Source organism: Tiliqua scincoides, chromosome 6, assembly GCF_035046505.1.
Source record: "Tiliqua scincoides isolate rTilSci1 chromosome 6, rTilSci1.hap2, whole genome shotgun sequence".
NCBI lineage: Eukaryota > Metazoa > Chordata > Lepidosauria > Squamata > Scincidae > Tiliqua > Tiliqua scincoides.
The window spans coordinates 88,758,891-88,784,706 of record NC_089826.1 but is presented as its reverse complement, the minus strand read 5'-3'; the positions used below and the strand labels follow the sequence as shown (position 1 = coordinate 88,784,706).

The 25,816-nt window shown below is 45.3% G+C and overlaps 1 pseudogene; it reads right to left on the bottom strand.

Moving 5' to 3' along the window:
• Positions 1-7,953: 7,953 nt before the first annotated feature.
• LOC136656195 (5S ribosomal RNA) lies at positions 7,954-8,071 on the bottom strand (annotated as a pseudogene).
• Between the last annotated feature and the right edge of the window lie 17,745 nt (positions 8,072-25,816).

Genomic DNA, 25,816 nt, shown 5'->3' with positions numbered 1-25,816 from the left:
AAACGACTGCTCCTGAATTTCCCCTGGTCTAATGGAGGGGTGGGGACAGCCACTTGCTGCTTGACTGCCCTTATGAAAACACTGCCTACTTAATTTGTTCAGTCTCCTCTGCAAACAGAAAAAAGAGGTAGGCTCCTGCAGACGATGTCTCTGTTTATGCCAGTGTCCAAGTCCATTAACAGACCTTCCGTGCCTTGGTCTTGAAATACATCCCATATCTAGAATGCTCAGCACTCCTGCTTGTACCCTTGGCTATACTAATGTATTCGCTTCTCATTTTGTCTGGCATTTCCATATGAGTCCAAGTTGTTCACCATGGCCAGATTCAAGACCACCACTCACCAATACTCTTCTGTTCTTGGGCAAAGACAGGCCCTTATGCGCAGGTCTGCTATATTAGCAATCACCATGGAACATCTGTCTACTCTCTGTCTTCTATGCACAATGTAGACTGTGTAACCTCGCTTATTACATCTGGTTTCCACCCACCAGTGGATCAAGACTTTGGATCATCTTGCAGGGATTTTTGCTGGTTATGCATTTCTGGTATAAAGAAGTTTTGTCTTTCCCTTCCTTCTACCCAGCTCTGCTTCATCTTTTCAGGACCTCTGGCTTTAGGACATAGAAGTGATCCTTCCGTGATATGACATATTAGGCACTTCTAGACATCTGGGTACACAAAACCCCTGAGTCCAAGAGCAAGTTCCAGCAGTGCAGTAACCCATGATGGCACATAGTTCTGTTTCTTTTATTAGTTGGTTGGTTAAATTCACATACTTTTCTGCTAGACTATTGGCCTGCAGGTAAAACAGGCTGGGGGTTATGTGAACCAGAGACATGTGGTGGGTGGGGAGGCAGGTGAGGCAGAAAAGCCCTGTAACTGTGTGAGGTGTGCAAGCATTACATAAGAACATAAGAACAGCCCCACTGGATCAGGCCATAGGCCCATCTAGTCCAGCTTCCTGTATCTCACAGCGGCCCACCAAATGCCCCAGGGAGCACACCAGATAACAAGAGACCTCATCCTGGTGCCCAGAGACCATTCACAACCCATGCACAGAGTATGGGGGGGGGGCTCTGCCTCACCTGCCTTCCCACCCACCGCACGTCCCTGATATGAGCAGGTCCCCAGTCTTCTGCAAATGCTTGGAATTTTGCATATGTACTGAGGTCTATTGTCTGAGAATAACTCAGAAAATCTTATGCCAGGCAAATATGGCTTCGGGCTGATTTATTAGAACATATGAACTTAAGAACAGCCCCACTGGATCAGGCCATAGGCCATCTAGTCCAGCTTCCAATATCTCACAGCGGCCCCAGGGAGCACACCAGATAACAAGAGAACTCATCCTGGTGCCCTCCCTTGCATCTGGCATTCTGACATAGCCCATTTCTAAAATCAGGAGGTTGTACATGCACATCATGGCTTGTAACCCATAATGGATTTATCCTCCAGAAACTTGTCCAATCCCCTTTTAAAGGCCAGATGCCGTCACCACATCCTGTGGCAAGGAGTTCCACAGACCGACCACACGCTGAGTAAAGAAATATTTTCTTTTGTCTGTCCTAACCCGCCCAACACTCAATTTTAGTGGATGTCCCCTGGTTCTGGTGTTATATGAGAGTGTAAAGAGCATCTCCCTATCCACTCTGTCCATCCCCTGCATAATTTTGTATGTCTCAATCATGTCCCCCCTCAGGCGTCTCTTTTCTAGACTGAAGAGGCCCAAACACTGTAGCCTTTCCTCATAAGGAAGGTGCCCCAGCCCAGTAATCATCTTAGTCACTCTCTTTTGCACTTTTTCCATTTCCAAAGTTTTCCATTACATTTCTATTACAAAGCTTGCAAGAGAGTTTTGTGGTTGCACCACCTTAAAATAATGTCTATGGTCATCAACCATAAGTCAATATTGCTTGTCATTGTACTCAGTCAGGTCAGTTGCTCGTAGTTGTAAGTAGCTGCTCAGTGGATTCTAGACTCTTATCATGGGTTTTTCACAGTTTATATTTGGTATTTTGCATAAATGCTAATATATTTCCTAGTACAAGCTGAGCATCCCTTAGCCAGAATTCCAAAGTACAGAAGTTTTTTGAGTACCAACATGACTTTATTTTTTACATTTTTGCCTAAAGAAATAAAATTACAAACTGTTTCTTGCACAAACCTTGTTTTATGCACAAAATTGTCAAAAATATGATATAAAATTACTTTCAGACTATGTGTATAAGGGGTATATGAAACAAAAATGAAATTTGTTTTTAGACTTGGGCCCCAACCCCAAGATCTCTTATTATTTATATATGCAAGTAGTCTGAAATTTGGAAAAATCCGATAGCCAATTCACTTCTGGTCCCAAGCACTTTGAACGAGGGATACACAACCTGTATACATTTCTAGTATATGAACCCCTCATTAGCTAGATATTTTGGACTAGCACCAGGTTGTCTGATAAGCAGGACACATTGTGAATATATTTATAAAGGTTGCTGAGATACATAATTTAAATTAACTGTTCATACATATTCATAAAAAGCAATTTCTAAAATAATGTTTAAAAAATATATATAAATATATATATATATATATATATACATTGCTCTTACCCATACTGTTTTTGGCTTTTGTAGTAAATGTGCGCTTCAAAATTTCATGTACCTACATTAATAAAAAGAGTGGTAAAATGAATAACAAGAACTAGATGTTTCATGCAGTGCTAGCAGAAGCCAGTAAACATACAAATGGTGGGCAAAACCGAGCCTTGTCAACTGCATGGAATTACAATCAAACTGCCATAAAAAGTGCATGAGAAAAGCAGTATTTCTTTTGGCTCTAATCCTAACAAGGTGCAACTGTGTTTGCACAGAATATCCTCCCTTAGGATTGTCTCTCTTTTTTCTCTCCCTCCTTCCCTTTCTCAGTTGTGTCCACACACTGTCAAAATATAGCTTGTAAGCAGTTCAGGTCAGGGACTCTTTTGCTTCTATTATTCTGTACAGTACTGCGAACACTGACAGTGCAATACAAATGATATTTTTTATCAGTTATAACCATGAATGTCAATAAGCACTGAGAGCTCTTATGGGGGCCACCGATCCCGCAGTATTGACTTACTATTCGACTGCGTGTGGCGTTGTCAAAAAAAGTGTCCTTCTCTTGAACGTTGTACCTTGGGAAATATTGAGAGACAAGGTCAGTTATGATGTCCTCATGATGATGAATACAGCAAATACGACAAGACCCTTCTGATTTGGAAGTTGCCTGAACCTATAAAGAAACCTGCCTTTAGCCATTCCCAGGATTGAAGGCAAGATGATTCTTTGTAGAGATACAATGTGACAGAAGCATGGAAGCAATTGATGGAAGAAAAATTTTCATGGAGTAGATTTTAAAAGCACAGAGAACCATGGGAAAGAACCACAGCTTTCTCCACCCACTTTCCCTTCTCAGTTATAACTATATTTGCAGTAACCATAAAGCCACTTTATTCACAGGTTTGAACTTATGACTGGAAAACTTATTTGGTTTTTAACTTATCCTAATCCCAGAATTGGAGAGCGAGATGGGTAGATCAGGACCAGGAGGGAGGGCAGGATTAGTGGTGCCACTTATATCCTATCCCTCTTCCCAGACCTGTACCCATGGCACAGGTCCACACAAAGGAGGAAAAAGGGAGAAGGAGGCATCTGCTGTCTCTGGGGGTGTGGGGAAGAAATGCTTGGTTGTTTCAGGAACTTGTATGAAGGCAGCTGCAAAGGTGGATGGTGGAAAGCAAAGTTTTATGGACCTGTGTAAGGCTCCATGCCAGAAATCCTTGTGGACGTCGGTGAGGCTTCCTTCCAAGGGAGGCAAGCATTACAAAACTGTCACCTTACTCAAGCTTCCAGATCCAAAAAATCTGAAACATTTCTGGTTCCAAGCATTTCAGATAAAGAATACTCAGCTTGTATAGAGTTCTAAGGAACAGCTAGCGAGACTCTACTAAATAAATGTGATCCAATTTCATCTCTCCTTAATGCAGATGTTCATTACTCTTTTTCCAGGATGACTAAGCACCCAATTGCTTTCATGCAGTTGTCCTGCCACAGTTGTGTAAGCATGCCAGGATTTCGTCAATCACCATTCCCCAAACCCAGGAATCATTAGTGAGCAGAGACTTTGCCAGTTAGCTCTCTAACTTCTCCTGCCATTCAGCTCTAACAAACATTGTCAGGAAGATTAACAAGCAACTCAGCCAATGACTCCATCTGCAATAAAGGTGATCCCTCAACATCAGGACAGAGGCCCAGGCGTAATGAGGCAGTAATGGGAAATGGTAAGAACTCTCTGAAATGGCAAAATGTTATTTTGGGCAGGAAAACAGGTGACAAAATTCCTGGGTTAGCAATTGTTGGCCAAACGGCTTTCATAAATCTAGCGAAGGAAGAATCATTAAAAAGTCTCCTGCTGGCAGAATTCACCCACTCACTCTATTGTGCATGTTCTGGGAACCAACAGCAGCCATGGAAGGCTTTAGGAGCTAAAGGATCATCCTTTGAAGGCACAGGTGGACCCATGTTAGCCACAGATTTGGGACCTATAGATTCTACTATCTGTGGGTCCCTAAACCTGTGCTTCAGACCAACCTGGACCCTCTGGAGGTGAGGGGAGCTGTGTTCCTCTGACCTCCAGGGGGTGTTCTAGCCCTCAGAAAGCCTTCTGGGAGGCCTTAGAAGATAACCTCATTTTTCATAAAAACCAGAAGTGACGTTTTAAGGCCTTAAAAGGCCTTTACGCCCAGCCTCCCTGGCCCTCAGAACACCCACTGGTACAGCTCCCCTCTGGAACAGCTTCCTTCACCTCTGGAGGATTACAGGGCCCCAAAAACCACAGATTTCATTATCTGCAGAGGGTCGTGGAACAGAACCCTCATGGACAATGAGGGTGGCCCTATAGTTTTGGAGCTTAGGGCCAAACTAGACAAGATCATCCAGTTTGTGAATGCAGCTGAAAAAACCACCATATGTGTAATTTCCCCTTCCCTCTCTCTAAAGTCCAGCAGAATTTACGTCACTTTGTGAGGAAGTGGTATTCTCTATTTTTCCATCTGCTCCATCAAGGGCCAGTTATGTGGAGCAGGGGAGGGGAAACAGTGAATATTGGATGTCCCAACATGAGATAAAACCTAACACAGCCTTATGTCAGAGGGGAGAACTAAAGTCAAAGCTGTGTCTCGTGACCCTAGTTGGAGCAAGGAACAGTCAGGCACCAGGAAAAGACATCAGAGCTTTGGGTTTCATATAGGAAGCTGACCAACCAGAGCCATGGAACAATCAACTCCCAAGGTCTGGAGAAAGGTGATGGGGAATGGACCAAATGGAAAGCAAGTCAGAGCAGGACCTGCATCTACATTTGCTTTCTCAAGTCTCCTCTTCACTAAAGTCAGGTTCTTTGGGTAGTTTCTAGGCATGCACTGTGTCTCCTAAATCTCTTCTCAATTCTACCTTCCACTGTTTCTGGCACTGATGATGCAACTCTGGTGGGTTCATCTTCCATTGTTAATGATAGTCTAGCTTGGGGATAGAGTTTTGGTATCAGAGACTTCCTGATCAATGGCAAGCAGGGATCAATGGTTTGACTCTGTATAATACAGCATGCAGAACAGGCCATAGGTGGAACTGTATTGACCACTTCTGTCACTTAACCCTTGCTGAGCAGATAGTGGCAATACTACCCTATGACTATCTATAGTGGTGACCCTCAAATGCATTAGGAACAAGGCCAGCAGTGCCCTCTTGTGGTACAGAAAGAAAGCTAGCTTGTGTTGATAGAGCTCCAGGTTAAGGCCCCTGGAGTAGTATTCATGAGGTAGCACTCCAATATGGAATTCCAATGTGTTATTCCCATGCAATGGCTTTCAGTTCTGTTCCAGGCCCAATTCAAGAAACTGGTGTTGATCTTTAAAGCCCTTTATGGCTGGAGACCAGCATATTTGATGGACTGTCTCCTTCTGTACAATCTGGTCCATTCTCTTTGGAGATCCAAGAGAGCCCTTGTGGATGTGCCACCATTGAGAAAGGTCAGGAGGATGGTGGCCAGAAATAGGGCCTTCTTGGTGGTGTCACCTGTACTATGGAATTCCCTGCTCTTTGGGTTGACAACAGCTCCTTCTTTAGAGGCCTTCCAGCAAAGCCTGAAGACCTTCATCTTTCAAAAAGCTGTGGATAATTCCGTTGATTGCAGACTGGTCGTTGGCGGTTCTTATTAGTTATTTAATGTTTTAAGACTGATGGTTTTTATAGCTTCTGCTTCTTACTGGTTGCCTTTTTAAATATGTTTATATATGAATGAATATATATGTTGTTATATGGTGTTATATATGAATTTTATATTTTCATGTGTTCTATAATTTATATGTATATTTTAATGTTGTAAGCTGCCTTGGGTGCCCTTTGGGGAGAAAGGCAGAATATAAACTGAATAAATTAATAAATAATAAATATTACATTCCAAAATGAAAAGGGGAAAAAAAGGCTAGTGGATTCTTAATGCATTAGTTCCACTTCAGAAACAACACCTACATCAAGAGAGAAATTCAGATGAGGAGCATTTCAGAATTATCCTTATTTTTAAGTACTCACAAATAGATTTTTTCTCTGGAAAACGGGTAAGACAAATTCTTCATCTTGGTAGCATTTTGCTGTGGCACTTTGGGCTGCAAAGGTTCAGTAAATTTGTTCCATATTTCAGACAACTTCTTGACAATTCCACCTTCCTCTTTTATTTCGTACGTCTGAAGAAACAAGAAGTGCATGCGGTGACAGGTCACTTGAAAAATACTTTGTTTGAAGTAGGTTGCCAGTTTCACTTTGCATCAATGTGTACCTTCGTACCAGAAATTTTTCCAGGATCCATCCCTGGGAAAAACTCATTTTTTTTGCATATATCCTGAGGTAGAGTCAGTGCCCCACTTCCAGGATTGGTTCCAGGATAATGAAGTCTTCTGTAAAAAGACACATCCCTATGATGTTTTTCTGCAATAACTGGAAAAGATTCAGGGAACTCACTGAATCTGCTCGGTAGGGTGACCTCCCTGTCTGCTGGTTTGCAGATTACTAAGCATTCCAGGGGACTTCCCACCCAGCCTAGCATCAGCCAGCTGATCTGTTGGGATCCCATTCTGTACACTGAATGTCTGACTGGAAAGGACCCATTTCTAGACACACACACACACACACACACACACACACACACACACACACCAGGGACATGCGGTGGATGGGCAGGCAGATGAGGCAGAGCCTCCCCACCAGAGTCCTTCGAAAAGCGCCGCCGTGTGAGGCACTTAAGCACTCTCAGCCCATGCTTTGCATGTGGGTTGAATGCGCTTGAGCACTGCACACGGCGGCAGCGATGCTTTTCAAAGGACCTTAGTGGGGAGGCTCTGCCACACCTGCCTCTTTTTCAAGCACCCCTATTCATTTGGGGACAACATCTCCAGTTCTGACAGGGGACAGATTTTGTGAACGGTTTGCCTAAATCAGCTATTTTCAACATTTTTCTGCTCATGCCAAACTAGTCTCCAGGGTCTTCACTATGGTCTCTGGCTTCTCCAGCTCTGTTTCTAGGGCAACTCTCTGTAGCAATGAACTTCCCCGCTACAGAGTGAGCAGAGGAAGAGGGACAGACAATTCATTAGTATGGACAGTTGCCCTAGAAATAAAGTCACAGAAAAGAGAAGAGTCTCCTGGAAGCCAGAAGAGACATTACAAGAAGTGAAGACCATAGAGGTCAATGTCCTGTGAGAAGAACAACATTGGAAATGGCTGCTTTGGAGGGAGGCAAGGAAACACGGTGCTGTGATACAACCACAAGCAGTAAACAGATCAAAGAGTCTCACAGCACCTTACAGATTAACATGTTTCTTTCAGTATAAGCTTGGTTGGCAACCTTCAGTCTCGAAAGACTATGGTATAAGTCTACAGCACCCGGTATTCCCAGGCGGACTCCCATCCAAGTACTAACCAGGCCTGACCCTGCTTAGCTTCCAAGATCAGACGAGATTGGGCATGTGCAGGTTAAGCTTACATGGACTAGATTTCCACCTTGTCAGTTGCATGAAATATAATCTTCAGCTGGTGCACATACACATGCAGGCACATGGAGATGGAGTAAGAGGGGAAAATGATGGAAGAGGCACAGTCAGTGAACATTTTTAGACATCAGTTGTACGTTCCCTGCAATGTGTTCTTCAGGCTAGAGAGTGAAGATTGGCCAGTGTCAGTGCCAGGTTGCTGGAGTCTCTGAGGCAAAGCCCTGTAGGAGATTCCATCACACTCCTCGTCCACTCAATGAGGGCATCTTGCATATACCATCACTGCCACCAGTACGGAGAGTTCAGAAATCAGTGCAGTCAGGGAGGCCCTCTGGTGGACATGGGTCCCCCATTGGTGCCCCACCAGACTGTTCCCCTGGCTGCAGCTGCTTGTCAAGAACACGCTGGTGGCAAACCCAGGCTTCCTGTCACAGTGGCAGACACTCCAGAGCTTATGGCAACTCCACATTTTCTGGTCTCGCTTGGTGACTGTAACATGAACAATCCTCTTCCCAGTGGCATAGCTAGAAGGGGTGCAAAGCACTAAATTTTGCAAGAAGCCTCACCGCAGTGTGAAAGCGGCCCCTCCCCTTCCAGGCAGTGGGGGCAAAACAGAGGCATTCACTTCTTCTCAGAGTCTTCTCCGTTATTCACCTCTGTTTTCCTCCCCCAGCCCAGAATGTCTCCAAAGGGGGGAGCACTTGCACGCTGCACTGAGGCTCCCTGCAAAATGTAGTACCTTGCACCCCCTCTAGCTACACCACGGCCTCTTCCTCTGTCATTTCCTTGGTGATGAACTAAAGCTCCCAAATCAAGAAAAACAAAACTGAGCACTACTCACCCTTTTTGTGGGCATTTTTATTTTAAGAAACTCTGCTTCGCGACTGAGCACGTTCCAGGGTGCGTGTATTCGGACAAAACTCAAGCCTTGGTTCTTGTTCTGAAAGATGAAGGGAGGGCAAAAAGGGAAAGTAGATTGCTTGCACTCCAGGTAGAGGAACGCTAGTGCTTTTCTTTTTTTTAATTAAAAATATTTTTTACAGGAAATAGCAGGTGCAACATTGAATAAGCAGCACTGAAAAAAGGAAGCTGAAGACCCTAGATCCGGGGCGCAGCTGCATCAGCACTGGAAAGTTGGATAAGGTTTGGCCCTTATTCATAGACAACACATTATAATGGATAGCATCTTGCCTGACAGAACAAATTGGGATTCTTGGGCTCCAATTTAATTCAGCCAGACCTGCCAAGGAGAGGCTTGGAGAAGCCACTCCATTTCAGCCCCAATACTCTGCCTCCAAAGTGAAATGAAGAACATTTCCTGCAGAGGTGGGGACTGCAACAATAATGCATGCCCCACCCTAACCCCCACCATTAGCAACAATGTTGCTGTGCTGACAAAGAGCACACAACAGCCAATGGTGGGGGGAGGGGGTTGAGGATAATAGGTAGAAAAGCCGAACTGAACTACACCGACAGCCCAATCCTATCAAACCACCACACTGAGAAAGCAACACAAAGGATGTCTGTGGAGCCTTCCATAGCTTGGGAAGCCAGTGCAATCCAATAACGCATATTTGGCAATGGAGTATCAGAGTGGTGTTCTTCATTCCATACTATCCTTATATTTTTCTCAGTCAAGGTAATTATCAAATGTCCTCCTGCACTCCAGGAAGAAGAACGAGGAGGTGTTCCGTCTCCGTTTTGCTCCCACTGCCTGGAATGGCTCCAGAGGGGAGGGGCCTCTTGCATGGCGTGCTCAGGAGCCTTCAAAACATAGTGCTTTGCACCCCCTCTAGCTACGCCACTGGCCTGACATTATCATCAGTTCCAAGGTGCTTTTTCTCTATGAACTGACTCAGCCAGTTTTCTAAACAAGCAGTTAAAATGACTCACAACTCCAGATAATCTTTTTTCCAGGAGGCCCCCTTCAAAGCCTTCTTCTTGCCTCCATCACATACTGATTCTTGTTTCATTATTTTCACTGTTTTATGGTGATTATTTAACAAGAGCAAACGGTTCTTCATTCTCAAAACCTGCTGTAAATACAGTATTTCCAAGCGCATTCCGACACAACGATCAACATCAGCAGTTTGTATGGATGGTCCTCCAGGATTTAGGCTGCCTGTTGGAATGTTTTGATTCATTCCTTAGTACTGGATTTTGTTTTATTTTTGCAGAGCGCACAGCAGTGTGTGTGAGAGAGTCTGACCAGGATCCTTTGGTGCCAATGAAAGTTTAAGGAATAAGAACATAAGAACATAAGAACAGCCCCACTGGATCAGGCCATAGGCCCATCTAGTCCAGCTTCCTGTATCTCACAGCGGCCCACCAAATGCCCCAGGGAGCACACCAGATAACAAGAGACCTCATCCTGGTGCTCTCCCCTACATCTGGCATTCTGACTTAACCCATTCCTAAAATCAGGAGGTTGCGCATACACATCATGGCTTGTACCCCATAATGGATTTTTCCTCCAGAAACTCGTCCAATCCCCTTTTAAAGGCGTCTAGGCTAGACGCCAGCACCACATCCTGTGGCAAGGAGTTCCACAGACCGACCACGCGCTGAGTAAAGAAATATTTTCTTTTGTCTGTCCTAACCCGCCCAACACTCAATTTTAGTGGATGTCCCCTGGTTCTGGTATTATGTGAGAGTGTAAAGAGCATCTCCCTATCCACTCTGTCCATCCCCTGCATAATTTTGTATGTCTCAATCATGTCCCCCCTCAAGCGTCTCTTTTCTAGGCTGAAGAGGCCCAAACGCCGTAGCCTTTCCTCATAAGGAAGGTGCCCCAGAGTGCCCCAGAATGAAAGACCAAAGAGTGTTGCCATGTGAGAGGGTGGAAAGAGGAGAGATTCTGCAGAGATTCCTACACTCTGATGCTAAGCTAAAGGAAAGGGCCAGCCTATTTAGCGCCTTGAAATTATGACAGAGCTGTGAGGAAAGGACAGCTGAGACCCTTTTCAGCAGAGTGTCCACTCTTTCCACTCAGCCACCTATCCATGGGCTGGACATCTACTGATCTGAGTATCCACGGATGCCAAGCCCACAACTGGGGGGCCTCAGAAGACCTGCCGGAAGCAACCAGAAGCCACTTCAATTCACACTGGGGACTTCCAGTCACATTTGGGTGGCCAGTAGCTGTGGTGACCTCCAGAGGGCCGGGTGAGGCCCCCAGGTAATTGCAGCACCACATCGGTCCCCACAGACTTCATTATATGCAGGATTTGTTATCCGTAGGGGGCTGTACTGTACTTATTTCAAACTTTATATTAAAATGTATAAGTAAATATTACATAATATTGATCTCATTTAAGTGTTCCTTGCATAATAATCAGGACCACCTTTTTATGTCTATAAAAATGCAATTATGCAGGTAAATAAACTAATGAGAAGTCCAGTCAAAGCAGGAGAGAGCAGCCCACATGCCTTTACGCTAGGACCTGAATAGGTAACTGCCTTCCCTACAGGGGGGTATGAACATACATACCCACACCTGCTCTTATCGTGCAGGTACGCCTTGTGTGCTGTTGCTCGCCCAACAAATATATCTTTGCCAATCATCCTCTGCAGCTGTGCCTTCTCTAAAAATGAGCTATCCAAATATACGTTCCCTTCAACAACTCCACCCTTTCTCCCTTTGCTGCCTCTTATCCCTGGAACTTCTCTGAGTCCCACAACATCTTTGTGCTATTACCTTCTCATAACCCAACTGGCACAATGCCTTAAGAGGTCATGTCCCCTACTGAAACTAAAGGCATGAAAAATTGAAATGAATGCATGTTCTTTCTCTTGCATCTGTGTTCTTCTGTTGCCTCCTCACGTGTTCAGTTTTAAATTGTAAAGTCCTCAGGGCAGAGACCTTACTTTCTGTCAACTCTGAACAGTATGCATTAATGGTATAAATATTAATAGTAATATTAATAACAACAGCATAAAGCCAATCTTACCATATTGGCTAGCAATGAGCTAGGAGAAAACAGAAAAAAAAATGCCGTTGATTCTACCTCCCACTATTGGAATGAACCAAGTTCCAAACTTCTGAAATCCAGCATTGGCAATGCTGTGAATGAAGTGCTCCAACCCTGACAGTTGAGGACAGAAACTGTGCCTTAGTCACATCTCCTTTTGTCAGTGCCTTTCAGCTAGCAGAGCTTCTATCAGTGGAACAGGTGCGGAGGTCTTCTGCACACAGATTTCCCTCTGGACAGTAGCGTAGCTATAGGGGGTGAAAAACCCTAAGTTTTGTAGGAAGCTTCACCACAGCCCCACTCCCTCCCCTTTGAAGTCATTCCAGACAGTAAGAGCAAACAGAAGCTGGCTCAGAAGGGCAGTGGGAGGGACCACTTGCACACTGCAGTGACACTCCCTGCAAAACTTAGTGCTTTGCACCTCCTCTAGCTATGCCACTGCCTCAGGGAACAGGGTATGTGTTAATTTGCACCTCATTAATGTAGCATTTCCTATCACCACTGAGCTGAGAAGGAGCTGGTCCCCAAAGGTACTGCCAGTCAGTCTGATTGTGTAAATAAGGCAGCTTCATGTGTTCACAAGCTGTCCTGTGCACAATTCTGTCTGTACATGAAAGATCCCTCGTGGTGTTCATGCACCCTTCTCTCTCTCTTTTTTTATTTTTATAATGCTTTATTTATTTATTACAGATACAGGTAAGGAAAATTGGATAGGGCTAGGACTACATAGGTTACACACAAGGGTGGTGGCCATCGATTACAACAAACGTTAATCCAAACGAAATTAATAATCAATACAAAAATTATCATATTCATTAACCCAACTGGTTAATACTTTAACATTCCATATTTTTCCTCTAACCTTATCTATCCCATCATAAAAAAAACACTTCAGACTTTTACTTATACACTCTTCTTACCACTAAACTAGTCTCTAAAATAAAATCTTTCTTATCTAATTCTTAATTTCTATCACATCTAAAAAAGAAGTCTCCGATTACAATGGTATTACCCCCTTCAATATCTCTTATAACATATTATACATCATTTTCCATAACTATCCAGTCAAAAAAGGCTTCAAATTTTTACTTATAGACTCTTCTTACCACTAAACTAACCTCTAAAACTAACTAAACTAACCTCTAAAATACCTCTAAAATACAATCTAAACCTCTAAAATACAATCTCTTATCTGACAAGAAGGCAGCATTGGGATCATTTAATACAGTTGTGCAATGCCTTCTAAAGAGGTGAAATGCACATTGCAAACTATTACTATTTGCTGTTAAGAAAACCAAGTCAGGACATATTATGCCACTGATATAAACAGGTATTTCCCAGGACAAGGTAGGGGGGAGGATTTGCAGACTCATTTCACAAGGCCACTGCTTATGCAAATTGCTGCACAGCCTAGTCCCAGAAAGCAAACGGGCAGTTCAGCAGGGACAGTGCAGAGGGAATTGTCAGGCAACTGCATCCAGATTACAAACTCTCCCTCTTCAGGTTGCATTTTCCGTGCTGCGTACAGGGATTTAAATCACAACTCATGCTAACGTTAATGGGAATTGCAATGCACAGTTCAGTTCCTGGCCACGGTGCTGAACAGGGATTCCTGCGCATGTGCGTTGTATTAGAATCCAATGATTTTCAACACTTTTCTTCTCCTGACACACTGACCTCTGTGGTCTTCTCTGTGGCCCTTGCCTCTTGTGATGTCACTTCCGCCTTCTTCTGGGTGCTGCAGCTAACTATCTAGTAGTGACCTGTCTTCCCTTCCTCCTCCACCAGCACTAAAAACAGAGCAGTGGAACCCAGAAGAGTTTTTTAGCCGTTTCAACCACTGTGCTCCAAACTCTCATGGCACACCTGTGGACCTTTCGTGGCGCATCACTTTGCCGTGGCACATGGGTTGAAAACAGCTGCTCTGTTCATTGAAAAATAATTACTAGACAAACATGCAACTTCACATGCATGACTTTCTGTGATTTAGTTAAACTAGGATGTTCTCAACTCAGCTTGGGAAGCCAAGCAACTTAAATAATCTAGAGCAGCTTCCACTTTTAACAACAGCTTTGTGTCTTCCATCATTTCAGGGGTAAAAACTTGGGATGGTTCACACCCCTATTCCCACACAATGTGCTGCTGTCTGAGCCATTACAGTTTGCTCAAGTCAGTGGTGTAGCTAGAGGGGGTGCAGAGCACTAAGTTTTTCAGGGAGCATCACCGTGGTGCGCAAGCAGCCCCTCCCCCTTGGAGCCATTCTGAACCTCTAGAGCAAAATGGAGGCAAACGCCTGGCTCCAAAGGGGAGGGGGAGGAACACTGCAGTGAAACTCCCTGCAAAACTTAGTACTTTGCATTTCATTCCTCCTACCCAGAGGCTGCTAATTCATGTGGAAGAAGTTGCACATCAAGGTACTGACAGTTTTATGTGGGGCACCTTGTACAACATGTGCCACCAGCAGAAAGCCAAATCAGGATTTCATTCATATTTCTGTATGTAGGAGCCACAGGCTACCACTTCCAGGAGCATAAGCTGCCTTATATGGGCAAAAGGATAACGTAAGAAACAACCCACTATCTGGTGTAATCAGTATTACTAGCCAAAGGGCTATTAAGTTCGATGATCAGGGAAAAGGGGGTGAGATCAGCACTTAACGTAGTCAGTGCAGTGAATGTGCAAGTGGTGTAATAATAATAATAATAATAACAGGTATTTATATACCGCCTCTCTTGGTCTTTATTCAAGACTTTATTCAAGGCGGTTTACATGGGCAGCCTTTTTTTAAATCCCTTATTAAATAGGGATTTTTACAATTTCAAAGAAGATTCTTTCTTTCAAGAACGACTACATTCAGGTGTTTCATTCTGATCTGGCTTCACATTCTGGCCTCCATCCTCCCCCGCTCAGAGCAGATGGAATAGCTCGGCTTCAGCTTGTCAGCTGCTCCAAGGTCGCACGGTGCCGGTGGCCTTGAACTGGCGACCTTGTGGATGTTATCTTCAGGCAGACGGAGGCTCTACCCTCTAGACCAGACCTCCTGCCCTGTGTACATACATGACCATAGTTGCAGTCACCATTAGCATGCTCTAACTACACCCATTTTCCTGTGGTATACGCCCACTGATTTCATGTGCCATTATTCAGAAATTCCACACACCCATCTTGGTGATCCCCATTCTCCACTGTGTGTGCGTGACATTTACAGTTCAATTTTTGATAGGATTGGGCTGCCAGCCGCGGCATGTTGTGCCAGCAGAAGGCACGCTATTGCAGAATGGATGCCAACCGCATGAAGAGCACTCTATTGGTGGCCATTTTGCATGAAATGATGCAACAGTCAACATAACTGCAATGCCGCCACCAGTTCCTCCAGTGCCTGCTTGAGCAGGTAAGGCAGAGGTGGGGGCAGTGAGAGGTGAAACTGGGAAAAGAGGCAGGACCGGGGGTGGGGGGTGTCAAAAGGCCCAAGTAGACTAATTGCAGAGTGGGAGGCTTATGAAAGGGAAAGGAGAAATAATTCCTCTTTCCCCTCCAAAGCTTCCCAGTCCATTCCCCCACTGGATACAGCGCACGCCTTTTTAGCACAACTGCATCGGTGATGGGTAGAGGACAGGACTGGGTTCTTAGTTTATAGCATGCAGTTGAGGTACTTTCATCACTCCTGTGTAGCTCTGACCTGGCTTCTCTTTCTTAGGGCACAAGCCTAAACCGGTCTACTTAGAAGTAAGTTCTGTTTTGTTCAATGGGGCTTACTCTCAGGAAATGTGGTTAGGATTGCAGCCTCAGTCTTAAGAGTATGTGAATGTTGGGACTGGGAGAGTGGGATGGGGTGCGGAGGACTGACCTTTATAGAGAGGTTATTAGTTATGAAAGTACTGATTTATAGTATGTCGTTGATATACCTGATGCTTCAGAATAAGAGTAAAACAATAAAAAAGCCAAATCTTTCCTACAAGAAGCATACAATTTACACTCCCACTTTTTTTTAGGGGCGGGGGTGGCAAGCAAGGGAAAAGAGAGGGAAAGACAACACGCAGCAGAGAGCAGGGAGGAATGGAGAGTCAGGTGTGACAAGGGATAATGTGAACAAACCAAGATAGGCACTGAGTTCAGGCTTTGCCAGAGCTTTCTAGAAACAGACTGCATGCAAAATCCCAGATGCTGAGAGGGTTCAGCAGATCTTGCTTTCTGCTTGCAAAGGCTCCATCTCCTTCCTCACTGCCACTGAACGCACCTTTCCACAACAAGCATTTCCAGTTTCCGCAAGTATCTTTCAGGGCAAAACATTATTGTTTGTGCAGGAGCAGGATTACAAGGAAACCACCACTCTGGGGATCACGCTTGTTTGTCAGCAGCTGCACAGGTGATGCAGAGCAGGCAAAACACAAAACAGGCAATGCTAGAAGACGTGCGTTCAAACATCCAGAATGAAAAATGGTTCTCTTTCAACTACCTGTCAATTCCTCTCCCACTGCTTTATAATGGCAAAAGCACCTTACGGACCAACACAGTGTGTTGCAGTATAAGCTTGTGTGAATTCCAGCCCACTCTATAAAATATACAAAGACTTATCCTCAGTTGGCAGTTCTGTATGCAGATGTCTATAGAGAAGAAGAAAGCAACTGTGTGAACGGATAACAAAATCTTGGTCGCTCAGCATCAGCTATTTAACCCTGCAATGTGACATGAATCCCTTATCTTGAGTCAAGCCTGGGCAAATACGATCACACCTCATGTTCTAATTCAGCCGTCTCAAATGGTTGTTTGCTTTTGAAATTTCCTTGCTGACAAATGGTAAGTTTTTACAAAACAGCAGAGTAGCTTGACAGACTGAGGGCACAATTCTAACCCCTTATGTCAGTGGTTTCCAGCACTGACATAAGGGCCATGCAGCTCTGAGGTAAGGGAACAAACATGCCCTTACTTTGAGGAGGCCTCCGTGAGTGACACCCACCTGCAGGATAAGAACATAAGAACAGCCCCACTGGATCAGGCCATAGGCCCACCTAGTCCAGCTTCCTGTATCTTACAGCGGCCCACCAAATGCCCCAGGGAGCACACCAGATAACAAGAGACCTCATCCTGGTGCCCTCCCTTGCATTTGGCATTCTGACATAACCCATTTCTAAAATCAGGAGGTTGCGCATACACATCATGGCTTGTACCCCGTAATGGATTTTTCCTCCAGAAACTTGTCCAATCCCCTTTTAAAGGCGTCTAGGCTAGACGCCAGCATCACATCCTGTGGCAAGGAGTTCCACAGACCAACCACACGCTGAGTAAAGAAATATTTTCTTTTGTCTGTCCTAACCCGCCCAACACTCAATTTTAGTGGATGTCCTCTGGTTCTGGTATTATGTGAGAGTGTAAAAAGCATCTCCCTATCCATTCTGTCCATCCCCTGCATAATTTTGTATGTCTCAATCATGTCCCCCCTCAGGCGTCTCTTTTCTAGGCTGAAGAGGCCCAAACGCCGTAGCTTTTCCTCATAAGGAAGGTGCCCCAGCCCCGTAATCATCTTAGTCGCTCTCTTTTGCACCTTTTCCATTTCCACTATGTCTTTTTTGAGATGCAGCGACCAGAACTGGACACAATACTCCAGGTGTGGCCTTACCATCGACTTGTACAATGGCATTATAATATTAGCCGTTTTGTTCTCAATACCTTTCCTAATGATCCCAAGCATAGAATTGGCCTTCTTCACCGTCGCCGCACATTGGGTCGACACTTTCATCGACCTGTCCACCACCACCCCAAGATCTCTCTCCTGATCTGTCACAGACAGCTCAGAACCCATCAGCCTATATGTGAAGTTTTGATTTCTTGCCCCAATGTGCATGACTTTACACTTACTGACATTGAAGCGCATCTGCTATTTTGCTGCCCATTCTGCCAGTCTGGAGAGATCCTTCTGGAGCTCCTCACAATCACTTCTGGTCTTCACCACTCGGAAAAGTTTGGTGTCATCCGCAAACTTGGCCACTTCACTGCTCAACCCTGTCTCCAGGTCATTTATGAAGAGGTTGAAAAGCACCGGTCCCAGGACAGATCCTTGGGATGCAGCACACACCCCACTGGAAAGCACTGACATAAGGGGTTAGGACTGTGCCCTAAGGGTGTAATCCTAACCCTGAGGTTGGCACAAGTCCCTTGCATCAGCCTAGGAGGATCGCAAACATGCCATAAAGCACATTTGTGCCTCCTTGGGAACAAGCCGTGCCAGCACACAGAGGTGCGCTGGAGCACGGAGGTTGCATCCAGCCTCCGTGGCGGCTTGCAGCAGGTAGGTTGTGTCAGCTTAACTCGGCTATTAGTAATGGGAGTTGCTGGTGACACCAGTGGGGTTCAGCCACTTCCTCATCTGGCTCTGCCCTGTAACAGATTGGCGAAACTAGACTGGTGCTTGGGAACAATCTGCTTTTTCACTTCACAGGATGCAGTGGAGATTTCAGAATGCAGGTTGTGCATCAGTGTGGCACTCATGGGACACCCATGAAAATGTGGTTGGTCTGGAAAGCAGTGAGGTTTGGAGCAGGAGAAGAGCTCCCTTCATGCCAGCCTGGTGGAAAGGCCTCTCTTTCCCTGTTTTCCCTCTCCCCCACCCAAAAAGTTGTCTCTGTCCAGGGCTGTATTATTCATAAGGCTGAGTAGGCAGAAAGAGGCCCTTCAATTCTTTTGCTGAGGCACTGTTACCTGGGCCCTAGGGCTCCAATATAAATAGAAATCTTCAGGATACCCTCAAAATGGATATAGGGCTATATACTGCGGTCTAGTGCGTATTGTACCAGGGTCAGGCTTTCAGCGTTGGTGGGGTGAAAGATTGAAGTGCTGGGGGGGGGGGGCTGAAACACCTGAAAGCCTAGAGGCCTGGCCATGAGGTAATACAGCCCTGGGTCTAACAGAGGGAAGGGATTCTGTTCCTTGTCCAAGTCCTCCTCTTCATGCTGTTCCTCCCACGTCTCAGGCTGCTATGCTATACATACTTACCTGGAAGTCCAATTGAATTCAGTGGGGCTTACTTTTGTGCAGGCACGCATAGGATCACATTGTCATCTGCCGGTGAGGTCATGAACCTTCAGAAATCGCCACTGCTAGGCAGATGCCTGTCCTCACTGACACTCTCCCACAGGGTTTGGGAGGCAGAATCACAGGCTGCACATGCTCCCATGAGCTTCTCCAGTGTCTCACGAGATTACAAGATCAACCACCCACAGCACCACAGTGATGACACAACCAGCCCTGCTAAAATCTTCAGGATTGCTTTCAGTAATGACTCAGCGATTGCCGCCAAACTTTGGAGACTTTGGGACAATCCTGGAGGACTGGCAACTCAATTTCTGGGATATTTCTTCCAGTATCAGCTAATATTTTCCCCGCCTACCTAGGTAAGACCAGTACAACTTGAGAAACACCATGGTATTCACCAGTGATGTAGACTCAAGTCCCATGACTCACTCCCAAGTTGGACTTAAATCCCATCAGCTACTGACTCGGACTCAACTCGGGAGCAAGAGGCTGTGAATTGGGACTCGACTTGGGACTCAAAGCTATTTTTGCATCCAAGTTGCTGTGTGTGTCCTTGCAAACTTACTTTACTGGTGTTTCTGCATAGTGTCACAAGACCTAAGGGCTATCCGGAAATGAGCACAATCACCCAGGCAGGGTGAGAACTGCCTGCCCACCTTGCCTGGGTGATCATGCTGCAGCTGGTGGTTCCTGCAGCACTTTGATCGCCGCCAATCAGCTGGGTGGGAACCTGGAAGTGGCTGCCATCAGGCAGGTGTTTACAACTCTCACTCCTCCCCCCCCCCACATCCCACCATCTTGCTTTTTTCTTCACATTTGGCTCAGAGACTTGAGTCAGACTTGAGACTCGGACTCAACTTGAGAATTTGAGCAATGACTTGAGACTTGCCTTGAGGCTGGAGATTTGGGGTTTGGGACTTGAATACATCACTTGTATTCACCGAGTGAACACAGTCCCACGTCTGCCACCTTACTATATGCCAGGCTGGTGCTGGACAAATATCTTCCCCCAACTATAACAAATAGTTATATAACAAATAGTTGGAGGAGCAAACTATAAGTCACACAGAGGTGCATGTACTGAAAGTTCAGTGCTGTCTTTCTTGACATAAAAGAAGGTGGGGAGGTGACTCTTTGGAGTGGACAAGTGGGAGCTTAACCCTTTCCCTTAACCACCTGTCCCTTTGGATCACCCATCCAAATGCTTCCCCACCCCTGTGGGATTCTAGTATGTGCGTTCCTCACAGTGTCACACGCACTGCAAAGTCTTCCCTGGAGTCGCCTGGCCTGGCCTGGCCTCCCTCCGTGTCTCACTGGATTTAATTTACAGATTAATTTCTGCTGAAAACAAAGTCATTGATAATTAAACAGTGTTTTCAGGGTCTGGGTGATGCCATCCAGCGACTGACGGAGCCATCCACTAATGGCTGCTCGTTAGCTCCCCTTTCCTACTGCAGAGCGGAAAACAAAACAACAGAGAAGACTTTCCTCTGCCCTCCGGAGCTGGCAAGAACTGCTGGCATTAGTGGTCCTGATTCTTCTGCTAATTCCAAAACAGTTGACAAAAAGCATTTAAATCCACATGTGTTTGAACCAAGGACACTAAAATAGCATTCATTCTCTCTATACTATCGGTGAGGATTTCTCACAATCCCACTCCTGCCATTCTGTGTCCTTTTTAAAATTTCCAAATTTTGTATAAAGCGCTATGCATGTGCAGTTTGTTATAGCTTTCAGTGCCCCCCCCCCCCATCTACAGAACTAAGGCCCAAATCCAACCCAACCTTCCAGCACTGGCATAGCGATACTAATGAGACGTGTGCTGCATCCTGCAGTTGGGTGTCACTCACAGAGTCCTCCTCAAAGGAAGGGAATGTTTGTTCCCTGACCTCAGAGCTGCATTGCCCTTATGTCCGTGCTGGAAAGGATTGTGTCCTAAAGCACTTTTGTAAAACACAGCAAAAAAGTAATTTTGAATGTGATTGTACGTATATACTATTGCCCAAAGGGTGTTTTTTTTTGGGGGGGGGGGGGGTATTTTGTTTTATTGACAGTTCTAATGTGCATTAATAAAACACTGCAGCAAAGAATTTGATTGCACATTCAGTCATGTCAACATCTTTTTTGTGTGCATGGCATGTTACCTATATATAGAAGTGCATGTGCATGCCAGTAAAATAAACGATTAAAATGTTGTGATTCAAATGTGCCCCCCACAAAACGTCTTGATTCATTAAGGTGCAGAATCACTTAAAGATTTGTCTTTGCGGGGTTTTGTCAATGCACACCTGCATATTGGTAATAAGGAAGAAGAAAAAGATCCTGGCTTTGAAAGCTGTGGGCAAACGATGCAATGCCGAATTTAAAAATTAATTTTAGAAATTCCACTAATTAAACCAATTATTGAAAGCCGTCCTGGCAACCCCTGCAGGTGGGTGGAAAGGCAAGATATACTTTTTTCAAATTAAATATCCACTTCCTGAGTCCTCATTCCACAGCATCTCTGCCTGCCTATAAAGCTCATTCTGCTTCCTCAAGGGTCTGGGATGTCATCTCAGGTTCGTGATGTTTAATCCGTACAAATGATCTAGGTATTTGGGTACAAAACATACCAGTTTAGCACCAGTTGTGAACTGTATGATAAATAGAAACCAGAGCATCCACAATACCCTGTATGGAAAGAAGCAATGCGCCAACTAAAGAGGTTCTTCCAGTGTGGGGTACACAGAAAAGGAAAAGTCTTTCTCGCCCAGTTCAGATGTCACCTGAAGATCAGATTGAAGGCTGACTTTGCGTAAGATCCACCAGCCTCAAGCACAGGTGCTTCCTTCTTTCCTTTGTGAACATGTCTACTTCTGATCTTGATATAGATCAGCCAAGAGTGGCTGTGACATCTGATCCAGGCGATCCTGTCTTACTCTAGCCAAAGTCTCCAAATAAGCCGGGATCTGAAACTGTGACAGTAGGACATGGAATATTCTACTAAAGTCTGACGGGCTGTCCAAGACTATCTAAATTCCTGCATGGTGATGCAGCGGTGTTGGTGTGGCTATTGCTGGATCCCACAGTGGATTTTTGGCTGCTGAAGGGCTCATTAGGGGACTTTATTCCCTTACCCCAGGTTAAGACCCAGCAGCCGCTACGGGTCAACTCAGACCTGTGCCAGCTTAATTACTGGTGCAAGTCTGTGCTGACCCAGGAAGGCGGATCAGGCCCAGGAAGGAGGATGGGATTTGATGTGTGCCACTGCTGCCGATCTCACCCCCTCCTAGGCCCAATCCATCCTCCTCCCTGCTCCCATCACTGCCCCGTTCTGCCAAACCCATCCCCTTGTTTACCTACTCCAGCAGGTCTTCATGGGTCCCCTGGCACTCAGAGGCCGCTCTGGCCTCCCCAAAGCAGCCTGCAGGTGTGTAAGCAACCTCCACTGGTACAGTGGTAGCAATGGGATAGGACTGGGCCAAAAATTGCTTCTTGCTTAAGTTTTCATTGAGCAATTTGCTTCAATAAACAAGTAAAAAATGACAAGGGAAGGAGCATTTCTGATAAATGCCACAAAGCTAAGTAAGAGCAACTCTGTCTGCAGCAATGAAACAGAAGCTGATGTCCTGACCGAGGGCACCACAGGACACTCCAGCACCTTATTTACTTGAGATGGAATGCATTATAAACTGCTTGAAAGATGTCCTGGGTTGCATGTAGCATTCTTGCTTGCTTTTATGCACTATATTTCTAGTCACAGAAGAACTAAGTCCTAGAAGGGGTGACTTTGTCTTTAGAAGAGGAAGTTATAAGGCTTTTTTCAAAATCTACTTTCATCTCCTGAACGCTCTGTCGCTTTTGATATGTGCTGCATTCACCGCAGCTGAAAGGCAATCTTTTTTGACGGGGTGCCAAAATGCATCTCAAATGACTTCCCTATCATTCTTTTGTCATACGCTGTATTGAGGCAATGCAGCACAAGACCCATTTGTGGTTATTAAACAGCAGCACAATTGAAGTGGAAGTTAACTACTGACAGTCCATGTAGAGACCGTGATTCGCAAGCGCACTGGCACATTTTCCATCAGCCCTCCAGCACATCTGCATCGCTGGGATCTTCTTCACAGAAGCTGAACTGAACGGACCTTGGGCTCATCCAGCAAGCTGCTTAAGTTCTACAGCAAAAAATGGCAGAAAACACAACAAAACGACCCACTTCAGACATTACGCCACTCACTAGAGGAAGTGACAGAGAGAACGCTAACAGGAAATGGAGTGTAGTGTTCTGATTGGCTGTCTGCTTCCTCTAAAGTCCGCTTCCTGTTAGCATCCTCACTGCTGCCTCCTCTAACATTCCTCTAACACAGCAATTTTCAACTTGTTTCATCTCAGGGCACACCAATAAGGTGCTAAAATTTTCAAGGCACCCCATCAGTTTCTGGACAACTGACAAGGCACACCGCACTGCTGGCGGTGGGCTCACAACGCCGAAGGGCCCTATTAATAAACAACCCTCCCCAAACTCTGTGGCACACCTGCAGACCATTCGCGGCACATCAGTGTGCCATGACACAGTGGTTGAAAATTGCTGCTCTGGCAGTTACTAGTCTTGGTTCTCACTGTCAGCTTCCTTTTCCAACCTGTACCAAAGCAAAAGGAAGAAAAAACTGCCTTTTGCAAGCAAAGAGTGGTGAATCCTGAGCACAACAGGGTGAATTTGAGTACGGTTTGCTACTATCTGGTTCTGGGTATCTGCAGTAGTAGCAGGAACATATCTTCCACAGATACAGGGAGATGCCTGTAAAACAGTTTCTCATCATGTGGCAAAATCTTCCTTGTATGCTATGCTGCCTTTTGCAGAGAAGTGCTGAACATGCAGAGATCCAAGAATGTGTGCTCAGGTAGCATATTGGCAGGGAGCAGGTAGATATCTGGCGTACTTCCATTTGCCCCTCTCATGACATGACATCAGAATAGGGCTAATATCAGTATCTCACAGTGCTCTTCACATCATGACAAACACATCCTGTAGCATCTGAAACATTTGAAACCAGTATCTTTGTGATTCGCTCTGCGCACCAAACTTAGACAACAAAGATGCATGGAGAGCTTTGGTGGTTGGTGGGTGGATGTCCCAACCTGCCCCATCACTAACAGACTTCTCTTTCCTAGGAGATTCAGAAAACCTGAGCCTGCAAGAATTATGGGCTGTCTAGGGACCAAGGAGTGGTGGAAAGGTAAGTAAAGAACGTCTAATAATAATAACAACAACAGGTATTTATATACCGCCTTTCTTGGTCTTTATTCAAGACTTTATTCCAGGCGGTTTACATAGGCAGGCTTATTTAAATCCCTTATTAAATAGGGATTTTTACAATTGACAGAAGGTTCTTTCTTTCAAGAACCACTACATTCAGGTGTTTCATTCCGATCTGGCTTCACATTCTGGCCTCCATCCTCCCCCGCTCAGAGCAGATGGAATAGCTCGGCTTCAGCTTGTCAGCTGCTCCAAGGTCGCACGGTGCCACTGCCAGTGATATCCACCCCCAGCCTATTCTCAACCTGCCCTTATCCTGGCCTGAACCCTGCCCTGACATGTCCTCTCTGTCGTCCTACCTTCTCCAGTGGGGACTTGGCACTTTCTCACATGTGAGCATACAGGTTTGAACTGGCAGCCCCTGCAGCAGCCCAGCACCAGCAACCTGGGCCTTGCACTCACGGAACATGAGTTCCATCAGCACAAGGTCCAGATAAGATTGGGCTGCCAATTGGGTATAAAGTTTTAGCATGTGATTATCTGAATCTGAGAAATTTTTTTAATGGATTGTTTGTGCTTCAACTTGTCACAATCCACAAGAATGGCATGCTCTGGTTGGCAATTGTTTATTTCAGGAATATTGGACTCTGAGGGTGCAAAGGGCTGGAGTGTGATGGGCCCTGAAAGACAAGGGCAAGGGAGGAGGGGGTTCAGTCGGAAAAAAAAACCTTCAGTACAGCTCTAAAAATTACTTTTCAGTGCCTGAAACTGGCTACTTATCAAATTGTGGTTTTAATGGCTGAACTAATAAAATAGTGGCTGGTTGACAATCTTATGGTAAACCACAAGGCCATAAAACTAAGCCTGCACATCTGAGGAGATGGCTGAATGGAGACACAGCAGTGCAATGTTCAGGGTCTTCCCTTCCAAGTGCTTGCGGGGTTGTTTTACTTTCACTTCCACCAGGCAGTTTTTTCACAACTCCCAGGACTCACAGCAGTGGTGCTTTTGCAAGCCGCTTCTCTCTCCTCACACAACAGAGTAAATCATACCTCCCAGTTTTGGCTACTCTTCTGCAGCCAGATTCCTCAAGAGCTGGTAAAGCCGAGAGAACAAGTTAAAAATTCAGGGAAAACCAGGTGTGTTTGTTTTTTTTAAAGAAAAGACTGTAGTCGGGGCTTTAATATTCAAATCCTGGTTTCGGTGGTGTAGCCAGAGGGGGTGCAAAGCACTAAATTTTGCAGGGAGCCTCACCACAACATGCAAGTGTCTCCTTTCCTTCAGAGTCATTCCTGGCAGTGTGAACAAAACAGAGGATCACACCTGAATCCGGCTGTTGCATGCTGCAGTGAGGATCCCTGCAAAACTTAGTGCTTTGTGCCCCCTCTAGCTATGCCACTGCCTGGTTTAAACATGTGCTCAGTGACTCTCTGTTCCTTATCTGTGTGTGCACCTTGCCTATGAGAAGAAACGAAGGGGGGTTGTGAACAAAAATCACATTTTTG